Source organism: Haliotis rufescens, unplaced genomic scaffold (assembly GCF_023055435.1).
Source record: "Haliotis rufescens isolate VD_foot unplaced genomic scaffold, xgHalRufe1.0.p SCAF_40, whole genome shotgun sequence".
NCBI lineage: Eukaryota > Metazoa > Mollusca > Gastropoda > Lepetellida > Haliotidae > Haliotis > Haliotis rufescens.
This window is the reverse complement of record NW_025964113.1, coordinates 1370067-1395466: the sequence shown is the minus strand read 5'-3', so window position 1 is coordinate 1395466 and position 25400 is coordinate 1370067. Positions and strand designations below refer to the sequence as shown.

The 25400-nt window shown below is 40.0% G+C and overlaps 1 protein-coding gene across 7 annotated transcripts in view; it reads left to right on the top strand.

Moving 5' to 3' along the window:
- LOC124138210 (calponin homology domain-containing protein DDB_G0272472-like) overlaps window positions 1-25400 on the top strand; it is a 99557-nt gene that overhangs the window by 26063 nt on the left and 48094 nt on the right. For all 7 annotated transcript variants that reach the window (XR_006861608.2, XR_006861606.2, XR_006861607.2 and 4 more), the window contains exon 2: window positions 13251-13378. The gene's annotated coding sequence lies outside the window, so the exon portion shown is untranslated. The remainder of the gene's footprint in view (window positions 1-13250; window positions 13379-25400) is intronic.

The following is a 25400-nucleotide window of genomic DNA, read 5'->3' as shown; positions in this document are numbered from 1 at the left end:
CCAGTACCCTATGCTTGTCTCCCCATGTCCAGGGAAGAAAATGTTCCCGGTGTGTTTTTTTCACAAATAGGTGGTTACAATATGCAGCCTGGGTGATTGTGACATCATGCCCCAACAGCATGGGGCATTGCTCATGCAGACAACCAAGGTTGGATTCTGTACAAGCTGTAATACAACTGGGATATTGCTGACTGTGCTGAAAAACAACGCCTGCTGTAATTCAAGCACCCAAGCATGTGAGCTTGTCTCCATGACATTGCGTCACTCCGCACAACCATTTAGTGGAGGATGTAAATGGTGGAATTTTATTTTAAGTGACACGTTTGTGAGTGCTCTGACAGACGGATATTGGAGATGGATGTTGGCTTCCACATAAAGTTTCCACAAAAATTGTTTGGTGAATGAATAAGCATTTAGAGCTCCCATACTCACCTTTTACTCTTTGTTCAGTAGAATCCCAAATATACTTTTTTCTTTTATTCCTTATTATTACAAAAACAAAATAAAACAAACTCTTGGCTATCAGCCTCTGCTTGTGTCATGTTTCAAATGCCATGTGTGCAAATGAACAGTTATGTTACTTCCAAATCAAACCAGAATCACATAATGAAGTCATTGCCTATTCAGCAAACACCCCATTGAAACGGTGTCATCCATTATCGCCATCCATTTCTTCTTGCCAAACAAACTTCATATCCTGCTCAATTTGACCTCACAAGGGAGCGCTTTTCATATCCTAATTGGTCACCGCACACTCAATTGTTTTATCATCATCCAGCACTGTGTATGTGTTCCGAGTTACCAATAGCGACCAGGTCAAGGTCAGCTGGACCATGTGGGTGCATTAGTGAGCAGAATTTGATTGGATCTTCAATTACAGGACTGCCTGCTAGCAGAGCTGCACTAGCTCTTAACGTTCCTTATCTCATTCACTCACTCTCCTGGCCATAATGATGTTTCAATTTGCCTCTATTAACCAACTTCACCAAATGGCCGTCTGCTCGAGCTGGTAGGAAATGTTCCATATGACAAGGAACAGAATTCCTCACATTCCTGCCCTTTAGAAAGAACCCTCATCCCTCTTTCCATAAGTGTTATGCAACACATGTCAAAACTGATGTTTAACCGTTGTCCAAGGTCAGCTCAACGTTTACACTCCCAAACTGTTCATCATTATTTTCCTCACCATTAACTGGTGGTAAAATATCTATTTCTTTCTGAGAACAGTTATTAGGTAACAATCATGCCAATGATGGCAGTGGTAGCAAAAACCGAGAACCATAATCATATGGGATGCCACAGGAATTGGTAACATGTGTTAAAATGTGTTATTTGTTCTGTGCTTAAATTCTCTACAGCAGTATCATTATAGAACCCATTAGAAAACATTTTAGCCAAATAACACATTTTTTTCACTTTGGGGTCATTCTCCCATTCGATGGAATTTTGTTTCTGTAATGGATGTTTTGATAATTTAAGCTTCAGTTTATGGTTCCCAGTGAAATTAAGAGCAGTAAAACAGAGCCAAGAGCAAGTATTTATTGCATCATACATAGAGGAGCTACTTCCTGTGTCACCAGATCTTCCCATGAGGAAGACAAGCATGGGTGGCTCAGTTATTGGATGTGCAGCAAGGGGCGGTGGGGTAGCCTAGTGGTTAAAGCATTTGCTCATCATGCTGATGGCCCGGGTTCAATTCCCTAAATGATATCATGTGTGAAGCCCATTTCTGGTGTCCCCCAATGAGATATTCCTGGAATATGGCTAAAAGTGGCCATTTCGTCACCTTTTACATCATGCATAGGTTACAGGGGAGAAATACAAAAAGACATTAAAAGATGGTACTTGTTGTTACCCTGTCTGGAGCTCAGCAATAAGGGGCTGAAACAAGGACTGTTTGGCTCGGAGTCAGTATACTGTGTCTGAGTGGGGTATTCATGTTAAAACTGCAGCATGGTATCTCAGTGAGCTAGTGCTAGAGCTAAAATTAGCTTCAGTCCGGACTAGTACAAGCAGCACCACAAACACACACACGTACATGCACGTTGCTATATAAGTGCAATAATCTTGGATGCGATGTTAAACCCCATTTCACCTCACCTCACAGGGGAGCAGTTGTATCCCTGAGTCCCCCATTGGTAGGGGGAATGGTTACTGTATAAATATAGTACTTGTATTCCACACCACCACAGAAGGCCCAATTGTCCTCCTGGCTAACTTGATCTCAGTGCCTCCAAATGATGCTCACACCATTGACCATTGGTTTGCTTGTTCCAGGTTTGATGACACTGCATTTCATCACTGCAACTTGTTAACTGTCATATTGTTATCTCAGGCATAAGGGGCCAACACTCATGGACTTAAAGCAATGTACTCAAAGTATGCTTGTCGTAAGAGGCGACTTAAGGGATCGGGTGGTAAGACTCGCTGTCTTGGTTGATGCATATCATCATTTCTTAAGTGCATAGATTGATGCTCAAGATGTCAATCACTGGATTGCCTTGTCCAGACTCGATTATATACAGACCGCCGTCATATAGCTGGAATATTGCTGAGTGTGGCATTTAACAACAGATAAACAAACAAATAAACAAAAGAAACAAAACACTCACTCACTACTATGTTTTTTGTGTGTTCTTTGTTGCCTGACTGCAATATTCCAGCTATACGACACCCGCCTGTAAATAATCAAATCTGAACCAGACAAATCAGTGATCGATATCATGAGCAATGCCACATTTTTGGGGTAGGATGACACGCAATCACCCAAGTCACCGAGTCTGAGCACCAGATCCATTCAGCAGCCTCTTATTACAAGCACAGCTTACCAGGGACCAATTCTTACCCAGAATCCCCACAGAGGCCAATTGATATGACACATAACCTTTGACAGGTTATCTTTAACGTCATGTGACCAACTCACACTTAAGTTGAACTAGGGCTGGAGAATAAGTAACTACCACTTTAATCTTTAAAGATGCTTAATGTTACCCATTCAAATCATTATACTCATCCAGAATCTTCGTATTTTGCAGTCAGTATTACTTCTTCCTCCTAATCTTCTCTGTGTGTTGCTCTTTGCCATCCGTGTGTTTATCACTTAATGACCTTCTTTAAATAGTCATCCTTTCTACAAGAACATTAACCTCTTCATCCTTGGGTCTTTCAAAACATCATCATTCCCTCTATATATGTCTCTCCCATCCACACTTCTTTACCCTCTTCTTCTTTCCACTCCACTTCTTTCCCCAGCTTTCCCACCTCAGAGATGGTTAGATAAGACATTTTTCAACCACAAATGCCGCTGAAATGATGTAGAACATATCCAACATTCCTTTCCCTTTTGGTCATTGGTGCTGGGGGGTTATAAGTGTAGCACCATCTGAGTGTCCTGCAGGAGGGTTCTTCTGGATCACAGGGATTTATTGAGGATTCCAAACTTAGTGTAGGCCCTTGGCAGGCAAATTGGGGAAATGTTATTTCGTTTAAAATTGAGAATTGAGTTTGTTTATATTTCCAGAGGCATTTTTACATTGCATTCAATGCAATAAAGTAAAACTAAGCATTTAAGCCTTTTCTTCTTTATCCAAGGGCGGATCAGTGTTTTTAAAAGGGAGGGGTCCAAAATATCGAAATCCTCTCTGCCTACAACAAACTACATTTGGTTTTCAAAAAGATGGGGTCCTGACCCCCCTGGACCATCCCCCTCTGGATCCACCTTTCTTGTCGGTCCTGCTCTCAGTGAACAACAAGTCACCTCTGCAATGTCAAACAGTTATACCTATAATGGTATGTTGGTTATAACCATAATGGTAGGACATGGGACCATTTTGGGTTCTTATTTTGAATTTTTGCTGACAACTTCTGCAGACTTTTTTAAGGCTGAATTATGGCCTCAGGGCAGGTCTAGATACTTTTTAACATTTCTAGTTCTTATTTCTTATATACTGGACTGTCTGCTTCATGATGTGCTGTAGAGGACTGGTGTCAGAGCTAATGAATTTGTTGTGTTTCTGTAGATAAGTGGCATCTAGAAGCTGTAGCATCAGTGAAGACAGGGCCTTTCTTTCTATTTCCATGCAACATTGTTGGTACAGGCGCTGGTCACTTGATAGATAATCTGTAGATAATTTAGAGAGTTACAGTTTATTAGTTGTTATACTTTGTATGTCAAGAATTACACTTTATGATGGTTACTGTGTATAGTATCTGGACTACAAAAGACTTATAATTTGTATATTTAATATTATTTGAGGGTATTTATACTTTTGAATGTGATAAATGACAGATTTGTTATATTTATTATTTACATATGATGTTGCTGAAATGATAATACAATTGTTGTTAGGAACAGATATCGTTCAATTTGAGCATCTGGGTATTGATCAATTTAAGCATCTGGGTAGTGATACTTTGGGCAGCCAGGTATTGATTACTTTGAGGAACCAGGTATTGATTACTTTGTGGAACCAGGTATTGATTACTTTGAGGAACCAGGTATTGATCAATTTTAGAATCTGGGTATTGATCAATTTTAGCATCTGGGTATCGATTGTTTTGAGGAACCAGGTATTGATTACTTTGAGGAACCAGGTATTGATTACTTTGAGGAACCAGGTATTGATTACTTTGAGGAACCAGGTATTGATCAATTTTAGCATCTGGGTATTAATCATTTTGAGCATCTGGGTATTGATTACTTTGAGCATCCATGTATTGATCAATTTGAGCATCTGGGTATCTGCATGATAGGACAGATATACAATAAGTGTCTAGAGTTGTTATATTCAGTCAGCATGATGAACATTTTTCACCAAATCCCAATTTTGTAGTTTTGCTGTGCAGGAATCACTGTTTTCACCAGCTTGTCAATGAGGGATGGACTATGTTTACTCCGGGAGGGATAAATATGGCTGACATCTGTCAGGGCCATCTTGGTACCATACCATCCTACCAGTGCTACTTATAGCCCTAGCCGCTTACCTTGGCAGGCCTGGTGAATAACACTGGTGTATACAGATGGACCTCTGTGCCAGACAAAAGTGGGTCATTGTATGTCATTTCTGACACCAACATTACCCCTAGGAAACTAACCACTTCCGTGGCACTGAACGAGATTTAGTAATTAGGACAGACATTCCTCAAATGACCCATATTTTGTATACTTCTCAAATGACTTAAGCATTGCTACAAGTTCTATGTCCCAACTGTATACAAGTGAGCATTGTCAGTTATTTCTAAGGACATCCACAGGGATTGGTGTACACAGAATCAGTAGATAGACCTAGCTGAATATGGATGTAAGCCTTCTTGCTTCTTTGATGTTTGTTGTTTAACGCTGCACTCAGCAATATTCCAGCTATATGACAGCGATCTGTAAATAATCGAGTCTGGGCCAGACAATCCAAGAATTGACATCATGAACATCAATCCATGCAATTGAGATACGACGATTTGCATCAACCAAGTCAGCAAGCCTGACCACCCAATCCTGTTAGTCGCCTCTTACGACAAGCATAGTCGCCTTTTACAGCAAGCATGGGTTGCTGAAGACCTATTCTACCCCTGATCTTCAAGGGTCTCTTGCTTCTTTGAAGTAAATGTACAGTGTAGTGTGATACTTTAAGGTGATCTTACGATTGTTATTGACCTACTTTAAAGTGACCTTATGATTGTTGTTGAACTAGTTTAAGGTGACCTTATGATTGTTATTGACCTACATAAGTGGGCCATCAGACATTAGACCTCAGTTTTGACATTATACAACTGTTGTTTGCGAAGCAAATTCTTACTGATATGTGTACCTATCAAGTCGTCAGATCCAAAACTAAAATAAATTGAGAAATGCTATCATTAAAATAATTAATTGCCTGAAGGGGTCTATATCTTCAGATTAATGTTTGATTTCACCAAAGTATGTACTATTTTATTCTGGATATAAGCATGAATATTCACATATTCAGAATTTTTCCAATGTTACAGACCTTAAGTCTAAAGGGGTGGTGGGGTAGCCTTGTGGTTAAAGTGTTGGCACAGCACACCGAAGACCTGGGTTCTATTCCCACATGGGTACAATGTGTGAAGCCCATTTCTTGTGTCACCCGCTATGATATTGCTGGAATATTGCTAAAAGCTCACCATACTCACTCACTCACTAACTCATTTAGGTTTACAGGGATTATGCCTTTAAAGTTATACAAGTTACTAGGGTATGGCCATGTGATAACATGAAGGACAGAAGGATCAACCGTATCTACCATTCTGTAGGAAGATATTTAACAGATTTGTGAAATTATGTGACAGAAGTATCTGTCATTTGAATTTCTCTATTCCCTAAAATATCATTGACCAAATATAATTACCATATGCTTACTAAGTATGAAGAACACTTTCAGATGTGAAAGCTCTTTAATGTATATGATATCCTTATGTGTTAGATTATTGTCTTTGAATAAGGGACAGAGTGATACAGAAATACTGGCTTCTTTACAACTAGCTAAGAAATAATTGTATCCTTTGTCTATTTCAGGGTGTTGTGCAAATAAATACAGAAGGAACTGCTCTATGATCCGACTATAATGATGGTGTTGTCAACATTCCTGCCATTCCTACATTCCTATAAACAAATAAGAATAAAGGCCATTTGTAGCCTACAACTCGCATTTTCAAACACACTTCTGTGCGTGATTGTTTTTAGGAGCAATAAGCAAAGCTCTTGTTACCTCGGAGCACCATCATTTTGTCTTGATTTGTTTTTCAAATGGTTGCTGTGCCTGTTAAAACTATACAATATATCTGATTAGGGAATATATTTGCTCAAGTTGTTGATAATATCAAAATTTCTCCTTTTTGGGGAGTCATAAAATGGCCTCTGCAACACAATTTTTAAAAGGTAATTGGTTATGTAAATATAAACTGGAATCTCTTTCATGTTTTGGAAGTAAAATTTATAGAGAGCGATAAAGTTTTGAGACTTATTCTGTATATATTTAATATAAGATGCATTAAGTCTAATTTGCCGAATTTCATAAAAAGTAAATGCCTGTATTCATACAAGCAGTATCAATGAAGATGAGTGTGTTTAAATGGCAGGAGACTTGATCCTAGGTATCCTCCTGTGAATGTACACTGACCACAATGTACATAGTTGCAGCTCATATTGTCAAGGAATCCAGTGTTGTATTTATCATGCCGTTGCAAATGCCACTGACTCTCTATGCATGTTTTTCTAGCATCCGACCACTCAAATACCACTGGTGGAAAAAGCATATAGCTTTCAAATAGTCTTTCCACCAAAGTTCAAAGCAATAAGCATCTATTTTTGTAAAAGCAGTAGAGGTTTTCATTTCCAAGGCAAATTCCTTCCTCTAACAGCCAGGGAGGATGCCCCATATAGTGGGGTTGCCATGGTGATGGACAAATGCAGAAATCATCAGGTTGATTTGGGGGGTGATAGAGGGGGTGCTGCTCCAACCTATTCCTCCTCATCCTCTCCTGGCTCTCTCATCTCTCTGTTGTGAGATGGTATTGTTTCATTTACCGATAATGTCCATAATGGTGGACACACTCACAGTTGCTGATGTTGGAGAACTAAGGTCTAATTTTCATCACTGGTGATCACTACGATGTTTTAAGGCTTATAAAATAATTTATGCATCTCATTTGATACAATTCATATCTTATTCAACAAATATGGTGGTCCAAACAGTTACTGACAGCCGTAGCAAATTCCTAGCAATGAAATAGGGTGTAAATTTTTATCTGGTACACATTCCATGCATGGCTCCAATTCTTCAGATGAGTGTACTTCATATAGAGCAGGTCATCATGTTGAGGTCTAGATGCAGATACTGTCAAGGACAATCAGGATGCCATGTGCTTTACAACACAGGACTGGAGTTCACAGCATCAGTATTTATTCTAAAACAGTCAGGGGCTAGATTGGCCTCGTCTCTCTGACAGAATCTAGAACCCATTTTTTATAAGACAATCACCACCATTCCATCCTGATCCTCTTCATAGATCAAGCACCTAACCTCAGCTTTAAGGTACCTCCCGTATTCGACGTAATAAGCGCAGAGGGCGCTCTCAAAATTAGAAATATAAATAAGTCTTGTGTACATTGATCAATCGGAAGGGGTGCTAATTGGGATTGTTCACTAGCCAATATATCAGCAAATATGGCTGTGGGCGCTTATTAGTGCGGGGCGCTTATTACGTCGAATACAGTATTTGTTTCTCAGATGATAATGTGTGATTCTGATTATCAACCTTCCTGTATAGTTGATCCTATGTATTTACATATTGCTTATCTTGGTTGTTATCTTAAATAATTGATAAGGAAATTTCCCTTCCTATTTAAGGCCATGAATACCACCATTTTTTTCCTTATCTTGTTGGGTGTTGATCATATTTTCATATTTCATGGTGAATGATGAAAAAATTGCTGACCGAAGAAAACCAAGAACTTGCTCACTCAAACTATAGGAGGCTGACAGAGTGCTTGACAATTAGACCTGTGTCCCATTCAGTGCAATTTCAGACAGAAAAAAATGACAGGTATTCCATTATGGAATTTGACCATTTTTTATATATAAGCATAAGTAATTGATACATTACTGTACTGTTTTGTGTAACTGATCTCATTAGTGGGTGGAATGCATATGTGGGCCAGTCGCGTAAGGTCCCTAGCATGTCCTAGACACCTATGATCGCAGGTTTGAATCGCAATGTTTCCAGGTTTTTTGGCACAATTCCCATTCTAGTGGGTTTCTCCAGAGTGACCTGGGGCTTTCCTCCCACATAAGACCTAACTTACTCACTCATACAGTTTTATTCTCCTACCCCAATATGGTTCATGTCAGCAACCACTGGATTAACTCCATGTATGAGTGAGAGATAGTTTTGTCCACTTAGTACTGAATATATATATGTATGTGTAGGTGAATCAAGAGATTACATAGGTAAGAGAGAGAGAGAGAGAGAAAGAAAGAAACAGACAGACAGAAATATTTCTTTGAATCAAATATATATAGTATTTCATCACTAAATACACTACAACATGTGTTCCCTAGGTGAGTGAGTGAGTGAGTTTGGTTTTACGCCTCTTTTAGCAATATTCCAGCAATATCAAGGCAGGGGACACCAGAAATGAGCTTCACACATTGTACCAATGTCGGGAATCAAACCCGGGCCATCAGCGTGACGAGCAAACGCTTTAACCACTAGGCTACCTGACCGCCCCTGTTACCTAGGTGATGTGTATAACTGTAAACATCCAGTATACACATCGATCCCAATTGCGTGGATCGATGCTCATGATATTAATCACTGGATTGTCTGGTCCAGACTAGATTATTTACAGACCGCTGTCATATAGCTGGAATATTTCTGAGTGCGGCGTTTAACAACAAACCAACCAACCAACCAACCAACATCCAGTATACAAATGAAACTTTTTTTTCGAGGCAGAACTTTAAAGAACTCACTATGATGTATTTTCTCCCCAACTATTAAGCTTGTCTGCCTTTCTGGATGGAGAGCCTAGAATATATCATTACCATACACTGTTTTCCCTGTCAGTGGGTCCACACAGTAGCATACTTTAACCATCTCCTCCCCCTCTCCCCATCTTCATCTCTGCCAAGTCAGGGTGGAGTAGGTCTTAGTGTGTAATAAAAGACACAGAAAGAAGTATTTTGCTGACGCAAGTCTACCAGCTTCATGGAAGTTGAAATTAGTAGGTCCTAGGCAGGGGTGGGGGGGGGGGGAGAAGTTTTGCCGAAGTGAGTGGGTTGCCCTTGAAGGTCGGCCATGCTCCGGAGGTGTGTATTCCTCCCAGATAAGATTGTAAGATTGTAGATAGTGCACTGGGCCGTTGGTGCAACAGATGTAAAGAGGGCCTGTAATTGGATCAATTGCCACTGACGAGTGATGCACTAGGCATGGGACCTGAAGCTGCTGGAGAAGCTTATTGCGTAATGTGTGTACAAGCTTGCTTGATGGAATGCTCTTGCTCACTTGAGTCAGCCAGGAAGGGTTCAAGTGATCCCTGCATTGCTGCCAACTTCTTTTGTATGTGGATCAGCGATCATGATCCTGCTTCTTTAATAACATGCAGTGTTCAAATTTAATGGGGTCCTAGGTTCCTTGAGATTTGCTGCTATAGTATTTGATTCTAGGACCTCTAAATCTTTAACTTTTAATTTTGGGGTTATGACAAGGACCCCATGACTTTTATCCTTCATTTCGACCACTGATTCAATATTACATACCATATTTCATTAATCCAGAACATTAAATGAGAAGACTTGCACTTTAGCTTGATTTTAGTAGGAACAAAACTAGTTATCCAACAATATTAAAAAGCAACATATGAAATTATAAATCCCTGTACTTAAAAATGTTAACAGAGATAGAACAGAACTATTCATCCACAAATATGATGTATATGTATGTCATTAACCACCTCAAAAATAAGGAAATTTAAAAATAAATAAATTAACAATAGAAATCATTGTTTAAGAGACCTGTTGTGGATTATGTTTTTAGTAATTTCTTTTAAAGAATGACAATATACTGTAGTTTTTTGTATGATTGTACAACATCTAACAGATGTGAAACTCAAAATTGGACATGCTTAATGTTTTAGCTATATAGGACAGCAATGTGAAGCAAATTATATCCTGCAGCAAAGGGATGGCCCAGTAGTTATGGGTTCCCCACTCTCTTCATCTGCCACAAGACTTAAGAACTAGTGTCTGATGGATATAAAAAACACTAAATTGATATCAGCATAGGCAGAGACCACATACCGATATCTCAGTATATGGTCTCTGGTACAGGTTATGGGAAACTTGCTTGGTTTTCCAGCTATGATCCTAGGTTTTCCAGTTATGATCCTAGGTATTCCAGCTATGATCCTAGGTTTTCCAGCTATGATCCTAGGTTTTCCAGTTATGATCCTAGGTTTTCCATCTACGATCCTAGGTTTTCCAGTTATGATCCTAGGTATTCCAGCTATGATCCTAGGTTTTCCAGCTATGATCCTAGGTTTTCCAGTTATGATCCTAGGTTTTCCATCTACGATCCTAGGTTTTCCAGTTATGATCCTAGGTGTTCCATCTACGATCCTAGGTTTTCCAGTTATGATCCTAGGTTTTCCAGCTATGATCCTAGGTTTTCCAGTTATGTTCATAGGTTTTCCATCTACGATCCTAAGTTTTCAAGCTATGATCCTAGTTTTTCCAGCTATGATCCTAGTTTTCAAGCTATGATCCTAGGTTTTCCAGCTACGATCCTAGGTTTTCCAGTTATGATCCTAGTTTTTCCATCTATGATCCTAGTTTTCAAGCTATGATCCTAGGTTTTCCAGCTATGATCCTAAGTTTTCAAGCTATGATCCTAGGTTTTCCAACTATGATCCTAAGTTTTCCAGCACCATACCCTTGGTCTTGGTCTATGACCACAACCACTTTTAGGCTTTCCACTTTCTTCCTGCATAAAGCTGTGACCCAAGTTATACCAGAAATACATATTTCAAAGCAAGCGTAAGGTCACCTCACTCACTCATTGACCGCCTCCATGGTCCGAAGGAACGACTGCTGAGGACAGAAGGTTGGTGGTTCGATCCATGGCCGCATCATACCATAACAAAAAGGTGTTAAAAGATGGTGTTTGGTACAGAAGGGGATATAACAAGGACTGGTCAGCTCAGAATCAGTATACAGTGTCTGAGTAGGGTATCCATGATAAACTGTGGCATTGTATCACGGTGGGCTAGCATTATAAAACCAGCATTAGTCCCGACTAGCTGCCACCTATCTGTCCGCCTGCCCGCAATAACGTACAATAACGCGACGTTAATCCCCATTTCACTCCCCCTCACTTTCGGAAGAAGTCAACTGACACAACATTAATATCAACCCAAAAGTTATGAATAAGATAAGAGGTGACGTCATCACAACTGCATCTGCTTCAAAGCATACAGGGTGATATTATTTAAGTACTATGTTGGCTGTTGTCCACGCTAAGCCATCTGACTGTTCCGTGACAGACCGATTCATCATAGACTAGTTAGAGGTGTTATGGAAGCTGTAAGTAGATGGGAGACCTCCCCATCTTCCCTACATAATGGTCTGGCAGTGACATCAGGTCACCTCATGACATATATACAAACACGACCTGACGGTCACACTGTTGCTTGTTTACCCCATTCTTGGTCTCCTTTAGAAGATGCAGGACATGCTCACTCGTTTCACATCATCGTTTGTTTTTCGTGAGTGATGCTTTTTTGTATTTTTTGCTTCCATTTTGTTTTGCTTATATTTTTTCTGTTATTATTTTTAACATGAATTGTGAAGTGATTATGAATACCCCTTGACAAGTTTAGCGAACAGTGCTTGACTGTATTGAAGTTTCATAATGGTTTACAAGTAGGTTTTTGAATTTGTTATTTTAATAAAGAAAAATATTTTTCCTTATTATTCTTTTTCTGGTGTTATGATGCAAAGATGAGGTCTTCTTTAGGTTTTGAATTAGTAAGTATGGGTTTGTATAGTACTTGTCAAGAATGAGTTCGAAAGCTGGTCTCATCATCTATATTTTGAGAGAGTTATGTCGCTTCGTCCCTGCTTTTCAACTGAGTGCATACTGTGTGAAAGGGGGACAAGACTTATCAGAAACTACTGAAGTTGCATGAATGAAAGTTTGCAGGCTTATCTAAGAGATGCTTGTCAAGGCTCAGTTCGAAAATTGGTGCCATTACTTTTTTATAGAGTTATGACCCTTGATCAATGTTCTTTTTTCTTGGTGCATAGTGTCTGCAATGGAGACAAGTTTACTCAGAAACTATGGAAGTCAGCTTATCGAAAAGATACTTATCAAGACTGAGTTATTTTTTCCAGACAAGGGGCCTTTTTTGTGTATTAATTTCCCATTTGATTGTTTGATTGATGACATAAAGTGGCCCAAGGGCCTTTCTCTTCTTAAGGCTTTATAGTTTTTTTTTATAGTTTATATTCTTTACTATATGAATTTTTATGTGCCCCATGGAGGGTGATAGGGACAATGCTGTTTCTTGTTTATTTTATTTTTGCAATTTTTTGTACTGGTCATTTTGGGAGGTATTTGTGCGAGTTTTCATGTATGTGTCAAATGGTTGATGGCAAGGGTGAAGTTTGTTGTTAACATAAACAGTGTTACGTGTTGAATGTTTTGCACTTATGTAACACGGTGTGGTATTATTGCAGGTTGCTTCTAACCAGGGGACGAGTGCTGGGGCCTGGGTCTGTGGCCTGCAACCAGTGCCCGACCACCGCCGCCGCCACACTCCACGCTCATCACGTCACTGCACACACAAGTACATCACCCTCATCAGGTAAATATATGCTGGAATCTCACACCACATGACCAGGGATTTATCTAGACTCTCCCAGAGGCCGATATTTGTCTGCCAGTCTGCAACAAACATCTGTACAAATTATCAAATTGGAATGCTATTATAGCGATGACTTCTGTTATGGCTTCATAGATTAGGCTTGTATTTCATTGATACGAGGGCGGTCGGGTAGCCTAGTGGTTAAAGCGTTCGCTCGTCACGCTGAAGACCTGGGTTCGATTCCCGACATGGGTACAATGTGTGAAGCCCATTTCTGGTGTCCCCCGCCGTGATATTGCTGGAATATTGCTAAAAGCGGCGTAAAACCATACTCGCTCACTCACTCACTCACTCACACACTCACTCACGGATACTAGGAGCAATAAAGAGGACGACAATTAAATCCTTCAAAGTACACATTAATAATGACTTCACACACTCAAAATAGTTGATATAATGGAAATGCAATTGTTGGCATAAAACAGACAGGATTGGGTGCTTGAATGTTAGTGTGACTGTGTGGGTGCCTGAGTGTTAGTGTGAGTGTGTGGGTGCCAGAGTGTTAGTGTGAGTGTGTGTGTGCCTGAGTGTTAGTGTGAGTGTTTGGGTGCCAGAGTGTTGGTGTGAGTGTGTGGGTGCCTGAGTGTTAGTGTGAGAGTGTGGGTGCCTGAGTGTTAGTGTAAGTGTGTGGGTGCCTGAGTGTTAGTGTAAGTGTGTGGGTGCCTGAGTGTTAGTGTAAGTGTGTGGGTGCCTGAGTGTTAGTGTAAGTGTGTGGGTGCCTGAGTGTTAGTGTGAGTGTGTGGGTGCCTGAGTGTTAGTGTGACTGTGTGGGTGCCTGAGTGTTAGTGTAAGTGTGTGGGTGCCTGAGTGTTAGTGTGACTGTGTGGGTGCCTGAGTGTTGGTGTGAGTGTGTGTGTGCCTGAGTGTTAGTGTGACTGTGTGGGTGCCTGAGTGTTGGTGTGAGTGTGTGGGTGCCTGAGTGTTAGTGTAAGTGTGTGGGTGCCTGAGTGTTGGTGTGACTGTGTGGGTGCCTGAGTGTTAGTGTGAGTGTGTGGGTGCCTGAGTGTTAGTGTAAGTGTGTGGGTGCCTGAGTGTTGGTGTGAGAGTGTGGGTGCCTGAGTGTTAGTGTGAGTGTGTGGGTGCCTGAGTGTTGGTGTGAGAGTGTGGGTGCCTGAGTGTTAGTGTGAGTGTGTGGATGCCTGAGTGTTAGTGTGAGTGTGTGGGTGCCTGAGTGTTAGTGTGAGTGTGTGGGTGCCAGAGTGTTAGTGTGAGTGTGTGGGTGCCTGAGTGTTAGTGTAAGTGTGTGTGTGCCTGAGTGTTAGTGTAAGTGTGTGGATGCCTGAGTGTTAGTGTGAGTGTGTGGGTGCCTGAGTGTTAGTGTGAGTGTGTGTGTGCCTGAGTGTTGGTGTGAGTGTGTGTGTGCCTGAGTGTTAGTGTGAGTGTGTGGGTGCCTGAGAGTTAGTGTGAGTGTGTGGGTGCCTGAGTGTTGGTGTGAGTGTGTGTGTGCCTGAGTGTTGGTGTGAGTGTGTGTGTGCCTGAGTGTTAGTGTGAGTGTGTGTGTGCCTGAGTGTTAGTGTGAGTGTGTGGGTGCCTGAGTGTTAGTGTGAGTGTGTGTGTGCCTGAGTGTTAGTGTGAGAGTGTGGGTGCCTGAGTGTTAGTGTGAGTGTGTGGGTGCCTGAGTGTTAGTGTGAGTGTGTGTGTGCCTGAGTGTTAGTGTGAGTGTGTGGGTGCCTGAGTGTTAGTGCGAGTGTGGGTGCCTGAGTGTTAGTGTGAGTGTGTGGGTGCCTGAGTGTTAGTGCGAGTGTGGGTGCCTCAGTGTTAGTGTGAGTGTGTGGATGCCTGAGTGTTGGTGTGAGTGTGTGGGTGCCTGAGTGTTAGTGTGAGTGTGTGGGTGCCTGAGTGTTAGTGTGAGTGTGTGGGTGCCTGAGTGTTAGTGTGAGTGTGTGGGTGCCTGAGTGTTGATGTGAGTGTGTTGGTGCCTGAGTGTTGGTGTGAGTGTGTGGGTGCCTGAGTGTTGGTGTGAGTGTGTGGGTCCCCCTCCCCCCTCTTGATCCGCCTATGAACCATATTGATTGCTACCCAAGGATCGATTAAGATTTGCTTGATTCGTAAGTACTTTTGATAACTGGGGGAGTTCAGACTGACACGGACACCAACAAAAAAAATACAACTTTTACAATGCTTTTTAACAGGGAATTTATAGCCAAGTCTGTAGCCTGGCAACCAAACACTACTGACCCACCTGGGTTTCCTTCTGAAATTTCCATTCAAATGAAGTTCAGTTGTGTCACTTCAGCTTAAAGACATCTTTGTCCTCCCCCTCCAGCTATAGCTGAAAGTGTTTCACTGAAATATATCATGAATAACATAGGTATATCTTGTTTGTTCCCATGACAGTGAACAAATGAATATCATGACTATCCCAAAGACAAATGCTGCAATAATGGACCAGCAGTATCAGATATAGTTTTCAAATATACCAAGGATACATATATATTCAGTTCATCTTGTTTATCAAGCACTCCAAATATCTGCAAATACCCATCCGAAAAAAATTGGAATACTACCATTTATTGAAAGAGACAGTTAAAACTATTTCATGGTGTTCTCATGAACACCCACATGGAATAGGAGAAAAAAGGTTTCCAATTGGTTTTGTTTTGCTGCAGTGGGAAGCCAGTGAACTCATAAGAGGTGCTTCACTCCACACAGAAATGTAGTGAGCAATCAATTTCCGCTATTCCGATGTTTGCCAGAATCCTTTGACACATGATTCTTCTTCTTAAGAAAATTATCGCAAAGATCTGCTTTTCATCTTGTCTATCTTCAAGTGTTTTTATTATTCCTTTAAGCATTTCTCTCTTAAGCTGACATTTAAAAATCTGACTTAGACTCAAACCGAGGTTGTTCACCTGAATGGTAAAAGAGTGTCAACCTTTTTCATATGGTGCTATAATCTCTGATCTCATAACTGACTGATGGTGTTAGCGTTACATGAGGGTACACATGGGTGTTACACACAGACTTAAAGCCACTCAAAAGTCTGTTCTAAGCGAAATTTCAGTTAAACAATTTCTATAAAGTTTTATGTAAAACGACAATGAAATACTGCATGGCATAAAATAAGAATTTACTTTTTTGCAAATTGAAGAGCTATAAGCATCTAAAAAAAGACTTGTTCTTGGCTTCAGCATATAATGCAGGGGGGGGGATACAGTCGATGCCTCGTCTGTCTGTTCATCTGTAATCATTTCGTTTCTGGAGCGTAACTCAAACACCATTCAGCATTATTCAACAAAAATTAGCAGATACATGTATATCAAACAGGTCCTGAAGTGGTGCCGTTTGCTATTTACAATTTTTTTGTGTTTTATTTTTCTCGATTTCCCTTGAAACACATTTTTTACTTAGTCTCATGAGGGGGTGGATTTCGTTTCCGGAACACAACTCAAAAACCGTTCACTATCTTTCAACTTAACTTGGCAGATATATCAAACAGATCCTGAAGTGGTGCCATTTCTTTTGGGGGATTTTGGGCATTTTTACTTTTCTCAATTTCCATGGAAACAATTTGGACTTAGTCTCTAAAGGTGGGGTGGATTTCTTTTCTAGAACACAACTCAAAAACCGTTCAGTATCTTTCAACGAAACTTGGCAAATATATCACACAGTGGTGCCTTTTTGCTTTGGGGGACTTTTTGGCATTTTTATTTTTCAAAAATTTCCTTTTGAAACAATTTGAATTTAGTCTCAAAAGGGTGGGGGTAGGTGTCATTTCTGTAGCCCAACTTGAAAACTGTGAAAGACTTTTCATCCAAACCTGGTACATATATTAACCAAGGGCTGAAGTGGTGCCTTTTGCTATTAAGGAATTTTTCAAAATTTGTTTTTTTCCTGTTTCCATTGGAACAAGTTAGACATAGAGTTAGGTACTCTCTCTTGAACCTGTGCACACACAAATACCAGGTTGTCAACTGGTGCTTTTGGCTATTTAGGGATTTTTTAAAAAAAATTATGTTTCCATGGCAATAAGTTTGATTTTGACTCTGTTCATTGCGGTGTGTACCTGACATGGAACTACAAAGTTTCCGAAATAGGTTTTGAGTTCTATATTTTCCAAGTTATTCAAGGCCATTTCAAGGTAGTTGAACTCGCATCTTAGCCCTAGGGTTAGAATGTTATTGTGTTAAGGTTTAAGATGCAAACATGTAGAGTTGTTGCCAGATATTGTTTTCATCAAAGCCTGTGTCTGTTGACTGGACTTAGGAAAACAGAATGACAGGTGTAGGTGGCTGATTTCTAACAGGCTGTAATTGGACAACACTAAACATATAACATTCATTGGTCCTTGTTATCACACGAAAACAAATAGTGCACTAAGTGAAGTTTGTTGTGAAGCAAATTGAGCCTCACCAACATTAACGTCAACAGGGCAGTTTGTTACAATTTTATTGCCGGAACAAACGTTTGAAGTTTGGACATGTCTTAATGTGTATTCTCTGTAATAATTACAGATGTCGTGCATGTCCATTCACTTATAACCAGATATGGTGCAGATTTGTACAAACATATTTTTGCTGATCCCTGTTGGCTAAACGTGTTAAGCAAACATTTCATGTCGATGCTTGTGTTTTGCTTCATATTATATTATAAAGGCTGTTTTCTACACCTCTGTTTGCAATGGACATTCATTTTTTTATCTTAACAGTCTTACTAGATGACAGTGTTTTATGCTTCAAAAAGAAAATCTTGAAAGAAAGTATTTTGTCTTTATAAATTTTAATTAAAAATTCGGTTAGTTTGGTAAATAAGAGCAGCTGGTCTGTCATACATTTAGGGCCCACAAAACAAGTCTTTTACTTCCTGTTTACTCCCACCATATGCACCAAGCTCCTCACAGCGATAGTACGTTCCCGGAGCTCTCTATACTATCGCTGCCACCAGTTAAAACTCCCCACTGTGAATAGGTGGCCACAACCATGCTTGGAGTTGAACTCGCAACCGAATGACCGTTTTGTTTACAAACAAGTGACGACTGTCGTGACGCCGAATACACTTAAAGCTGCTAAATTACTTTCTTCGTTTGTCAATTTGAATTTCTGTTTCATTAAAACTATCGTGTTATTGATATAGTAAGAATGTAAGGGAGAAGTTGGTTGGTTTTCCGTTAGTCTGCAATCTCGAACCAATCTTATTATCAAAACAACAAAGTAAATTCATCTGGAAAACATGGTCAGTCGTAAACCTTTTCAAATTGAAATATGATGGCATTCCCAAAGACATAAACAAAAGTATAAACGTTACTGCATTTGGGGTTAGAGGGCAAATTTCAAGATTCTTGTAATGGCCGCGCCCACACTGGTGGCAGCGATGTTACCGAGAGTGTAACGAAGGTGTCACGCGCTGGGAAGGAGCTTGCATATGCACAGCATTCCCGACCCTGATCATCAAGTGTTTCTTATCACTGACTGTAAGGGGAGATAACTCTTACCGAAGTTGAGAGGCATGGTAAATGTAATGATGACAATAGCAAATTTTCATTTTCAATCAGTATATATTTTATGTTTTGAAAAATGAATTCTACAATGATTTGAAGTAAGAAAAAAAATATGTGTTTGTTCTTGGCTATAGTGTTTGTAGTTAGGTATGAGTGTCAGGATTGATATTTCATGATATCTGTGAGTGAGTGAGTTTGGTTTAATGCCACTTTGAATAGTACTGGAGTTATATCAGGGCATGTCAGCTTGATGTGAGAGAAAGCCCAAAGTGATACAGTTCTTGGGGGTTGAGAACTTTTGTGAAACCTATGATTTGGTTTAGTTTGGTTGTTTGTTTTACACCGCACTCAGCAATATTCCAGCTATATGACGGTGGTCTGTAAATAATCGACTCTGGACCAGACAATCCAGTGATTGACATCATGAGCATCAATCCACGCAATTGGCGAGCCTGACCAACCGATCCCGTTAGTCGCCTTTTACGACAAGCATAGTCGCCTTTTATGGCAAGCATGGGTTGCTGAAGACCTATTCTACCCCGGATCTTCACGGGTCTGTGAAACCTATGAGCACAGGGTATGGTGTTGACAAACCTAGAAAAATAATCAGTGTGAACCAGGATTTGAACTTTGCACTGCGAATTACATGACTTGGTCATCTGTGCCCCCATATCAGACTTTGCTGTGTAGAGTTGGCTAATGAAGTAATGGCAATATGTCATGTCTTGATTTCAAAATTAGACCAAATGGATTAGTTAAATAAAAAAAACCAAAAAAAACAAATATGTATCATAGCTTTATTTCACATTATTTTATGGCCATAAATTGATTATTCTTGTTCAAATGACCTTCTCTGAACAATTTTGTGCAGACATCACAAAGCTTACAAAGATGTCTAGCAGTAGGACAGATGTAACAATAACCAGCTATTTTAGATTGGTGAACAGGAGTTGGGGGGGGGGAGGGGGGCTCATGTGAGAGGGGATTGGGGAAGATAGGTCAACATAGCTACCATTCCCACTCCTTGTTCTTCCCTCTGTGATATAAAAGTATTTACTGCCTGTCTGTGTGTATAACAGTTGTAACGGTTCCTAGGACTCACTACGTACACCGCCACTATGAACAGACAGTTTGAATCTTAGAAGTCATTTAGTGACAATACATTAGCTCTACATGTCTAGGTGTAGAGTATCCATATCTGTTTGAAAATTATTCATAATGCGAAGGATGAGGTAATATTCCTATTTCATTTAGGAACAAGACGGAATGCCAGATCTTTAAGAGTAACTGAGTGCTATGATATGATTAGAGAATCAAAACAACCACGTCAAAAGACAAACTTTGGAAAACAAAGTCTTAACAAGTACCATAATATTGAACATGTTTGTTCATGAAGTAGAAAGTTCAGTACTTCAATGGTATGGCTGTTGGGAAAGACTTCCACTCGTATGCCCTCTCCAAAAGTTATATAAGTATGCATTGCCGCTCAATCCTTTTAATCATGTAAATTTTTAAGGGAGGATACAAGCAGAAGTCTTACTGGCTGTTATGTAACTATAATTTTATTATACCCCCGACAAATTGTCGGGGGTATATAGTTATACCAAGATTCCGGCCGTCCGGCCGTCCGAAAACTTTGTCCGCGCGATTTCTCTTAAACTATTCAGTGGGTTCATCTCAAACTTAGTACATATAATCTGTGTCATATGAAGGGGTGCAGTCAAAAGAAAATAATTGTTTTTATTAATTTTCCATTTTTTTAATGAATTTTTCAAACCCTAACGTCCTTCTGAAAACTTTGTCCACTCGATTTCTCTTAAACTATTCAGTGAATTCATCTCAAACTTAGTACATATAATCTGTGTCATATGAAGGGGTGCAGTCAAAAGAAAAAAATTGTTTTTATTAATTTTCCATTTTTTATGAGTGAGTGAGTTTGGTTTTACGCCGCTTCTAGCAATATTCCAGCAATATCACGGCGGGGGCCACCAGAAATGGGCTTCATACATTGTACCCATGTCGGAATTCGAACCAGGGTCTTCGGCGGGACAAGCGAACGTCATTTTTTTATGATTTTTTCAAACCCTAACGTCCGTCCGAAAACTTTATCCGTGCGATTTCTCTTAAACTATTCAGTGGATTCATCTCAAACTTAGTACGTATAATCTGTGTCATATGGAGGGGTGCAGTCAAAAGAAAAAAGTTGTTTTTATTAATTTTCCATTTTTTTAGGAATTTTTCAAACCCTAAAGGCTAACCCTATCCTAGCTATTTAATTTGTAACTACTGACACACTAGGCGGGTCAGGGGTATTAGTGAGCCACGCTCACTTTTGCACTTGTTAATTAAGTTAAAACTCTGTAATGTCCACACTGAGTGATGAGTATCCTTTTTTGTTTTTAATCCCAAAATTCACAGTCGTGTATTCAGACTGAAGCGTTTGGGATAAAGTGTATGATAATTAAAAAGATATTAGAGCTAAGATATTACTGCTGTGTGAGTGACTAAATAACATGTGGGATGTGTTGGTATAATATAGTTGTATCCCCAACTGTGTTTTGCTTCCTCCAATGACCTTGACACAATAACCATCCCAGTTGTTGACTACTGGCCTCTGACCTCGGCCCACCCTTCATGACCTTTGACCTGACACACCTCTTCCTATGATTAGTTGCCTCAATATGAGTAATACAAGGATGTAGGTAAATCAAGCTCACGAGGGGCAGGAATGGGGAACAGTACAATTATAACAAATAAAAATAAAGTATGAATTTTTTACATTTTATAAATTTTGATATACAAATAGTAAAATTTAAATTTTCTTCCTTATTTCTTTCTCTAAATCATTTCATAATACATATCTATGTTTCAATCTCTTATTTTGATGTGACCCATCTTGAATCTCTAAGGCAATCCCAGGGCTGTGGTTTCATCGTTAGGGGATACAGGGAGGCAGGTGCTTTCCGTATATGGACCCGCACTCCTCAGTGTTTACTCCACAGATTGTTATGAGTATTAACACAAGGTTAGTCACAGTTCGTATCAGTCTGTATGGACTAAGGAACAAATTTCACATTCAAAATTATTAATGGTAATGTATTTCTATATCAGAGAGTGAGTTTAGGTTAAGTAATTCAGTTTATTAATGAACTAACAGGAAAATAGCAAAGGCATTCACAGTAAAAGAAAACACTTGATATTTTTGCCACTATTTGATTATTCCTCTTAATGATATATTGAACGGATGATAAATTGAATCCTATTTTTCATCCATTTTTATAGAAAAGAAAAAGAAATTTGATATAATATGTGATTGCTAGATAAGTAAATTTTGTCAGATCTTTGATAATTAGATGCACAAAAATAATAAACAAATAATAAATAATTAAAAATAGATTACATAACATTAATTCTTGGTAATGAAACCGGATGTGTAAGTTGTAAATTCATTTCAAAGTAAAACGTAGAAAGTGGCGATGATAAACTTTAGGCTGACATCACCCTGAAAGTGTCAGGTAAAGCATGTTAATGGTGGTGCTATCAGCTTGTGCGTAACAGTCTCCGTGATAGGCAGAGCTATGAACAACACGATCTTAGTACATACTTGAGTCAGTCAGTTCAGCAATGGGACTAGTTGGGTTGCAGAAAACAGAGAACCCTTCAAATGTCAAAATTAGTGTCATATGATAGTGTAGAAATTAAACAATGACCTGTGTTGGGGGTCGAGTCCTGACACCATAACAAGAGTTTTCTTGAAAAAGATATTTCTCACTGTGTTGTGGACAGGGTGCTTGACTAACATCATTACAGATACTGGTAAATTAGGCATGGCCTCTGGGGTCAGGACTAGGAAGGGGGTTTTCTCAGGGACATGACTTGGTAAATATTGACTTGCAAAACAAATTGGTTAAAGTTGACAATGAACTTGGGGTCAGAGAATGTCTGTCTCAAATTGAGACAAGTATATTTATATTAGGGAAATGTTGATATCTTCATTCCCAAATGGCGTAAAATGTCATGTGTAACTATTGGCAATAATAATGTTGTCTAGATAATTTTTGTGAAATTTTGTATAAATAAAGACAAATCTCATCTACCACATGCACACACCTGCACTCCTAGACACCTCTTCCCTTTCCCACCCCCTCACACACCTGCCGCCCCCACTCCTAGACACCCCTTCCCTTCCCCACCCCCTCACACCTGCACCCCCACTCCTAGACACCCCTCTCCTTCCCCACCCCCTCACACACCTGCCGCCCCCACTCCTAGACACCCCTTTCCTTCCCCACCCCCTCACACCTGCACCCCCACTTCTAGACACCCCTTTCCTTCCCCACCCCCTCACACCTTCACCCCCACTCCTAGACACCCCTTTCCTTCCCCACCCCCTCACACACCTGCACCCCCACTCCTAGACCACCCACACACAATATTCACGAAACCCAACTCTGAACACCCCCCTCTACAATCCCCCTCCACCCCCCAAATCATTGAACCCGCCAACCCGACCCCTACCCCACACTTACACACTCTTAAGCCACCGGCCACACCCCATCAGACATTCCCATCAATGTGAGTTCTACCCACACCTGACTCATGACCTCGTCACCTCACCTGACCCCAGCAGAGGTTCGTCCAGGGGAGGTATGACAGTGTGACCAGGTATCTCACATTATGTCTATATTGCAGCCAACAAGGAAACTGAAGCTTGTGGCCAGGGAAGCGAGACTAGTCCCTAACTTAGTGTCCAGTAATAGGTGTAAATAAGGAGAAAATGTCAATGCCAGCCAATGTATACCTGCATACCTGTAAGTTTAAAGTACTTATCAGCTGTTTGATGTCAAAGGTTGGCAATCTATTGAACAGTGTCGGAATTGTTGTGGGTTATCTGAGTCATGTGAACAACACGGAGCCATGGGTCAGGTCGGTTGGTCATTTTCTTTCGTCCTTTACTTCCTAATTCAGAGCTGTGACTGTTTTTCAAGATGATTTACCTTTTTAGAGTACAACTTTTACGTTTAACTTTGAACTATTTCAACCAGGAAAAGTCTATTAATGGTGTCTTTTGATTGAGCCATTTTGTTTGTACTTACCTCATTAATTATATTAATATGTTCTCATTTAAAAAAATTATTTTTTAATGATTTTCTCCTGGTATGTAAACAATATTAGTGAGTTTGTGCTGTGAGTATGTAGTTTTAGCAAAATTCCAGCAATATCACCGTGGGGTATACGAGAAATGGGATTCACACATTGTACCCATGTAGGGAAACAAACCCAGGTCTTCAGGATGGCAAGAGAACGCTTTAACCACTAGGTTACCCACCACCCCTAAAACAATATCAAGTTTACTTTGAATTAACACAGTGGGTGTTTTTTTAATTTTACAGCATTCGTATCAGTGTAGTGAATATGCAACAGAATTATACTGATTGTTTTGCGAGTTAAGTTTTACATTCATGTCATTCATCAAATCTTTTGATTCTTCAGTATAGGTATAACATGATTTTAAGGAAAGGTATCTTACATACAGATCTTAACTGTTGTTTATTTGTCATGTGAGGAAATCTATTGACAAGTATTGGAAATAACTCAAATATGTTCTTTGAGATACAAGCATGCTGAGAAAGAGTTGATCAAATTAGGGCATCTTCATGTCATCAACGGGATCAGGTGGTCAGACTCACTGACTTGGTTGATGCGTGTCATCGTATCCCAATTGATATTTAAGTCCATGTCATGATTAAGTGAAACAAATACAAACATTGATGTTAATGTTCATTTTTGTCCAAAGTCGTCAGTTAAAGATCACAATATAAGATGATTTGCAAGCTGTTTCTGTAAGATTTGGAATGACTTGGTCTTACTCTACTTTGGACAGTATATGAGTTGTATGATGGTACTTCAGCGTATGTCATACAAGGCGACTAACGGGATCCGGTGGTCAGACTCGCTGACTTGGTTCATGTCATCATATTCCAATTGCGTGAATTGATGCTCATGATGTCAATCACTAATTTGTCTGGTCCAGACTCAATTATTTAGAGACCGCCATCATATAGCTGGAATATATATTGAGTTGCGTTAAACAACAAACAAACAAAACTTCAGCTAATGTGGGAGTAAAGCTCAAAGTAATGCAGGTTGTACCACTGTGGTGAAACCGATTAATATGGGGGTGTGTTGCTGAAAACACCTGGAAGGATCCCAGTTGTGGTGAGTCTGAATCAGAACACATGAGGGGGCACTGATTGCCCAGTCGTGTAAGGCACCACTGTGCAAAGTTGTATCCCTTGTGCACGCCAGAAACTTATGATTGTGGGTTCGAATCCCGGTTCCCCCCAATTATGTTTCTAGGTTTGTCAGCACCATACCCGTGGCTCGTGGGTTTGACCGAAGTGGTAAACCTCTGGGACCTGCATCACTTCGGGCTCCCACATTAAGCTGACACGCCGCTATATAACTGGAATACTGATAAAAACAGCGTTAAACCCAACTCACCCACTCACTAGAACACATGAT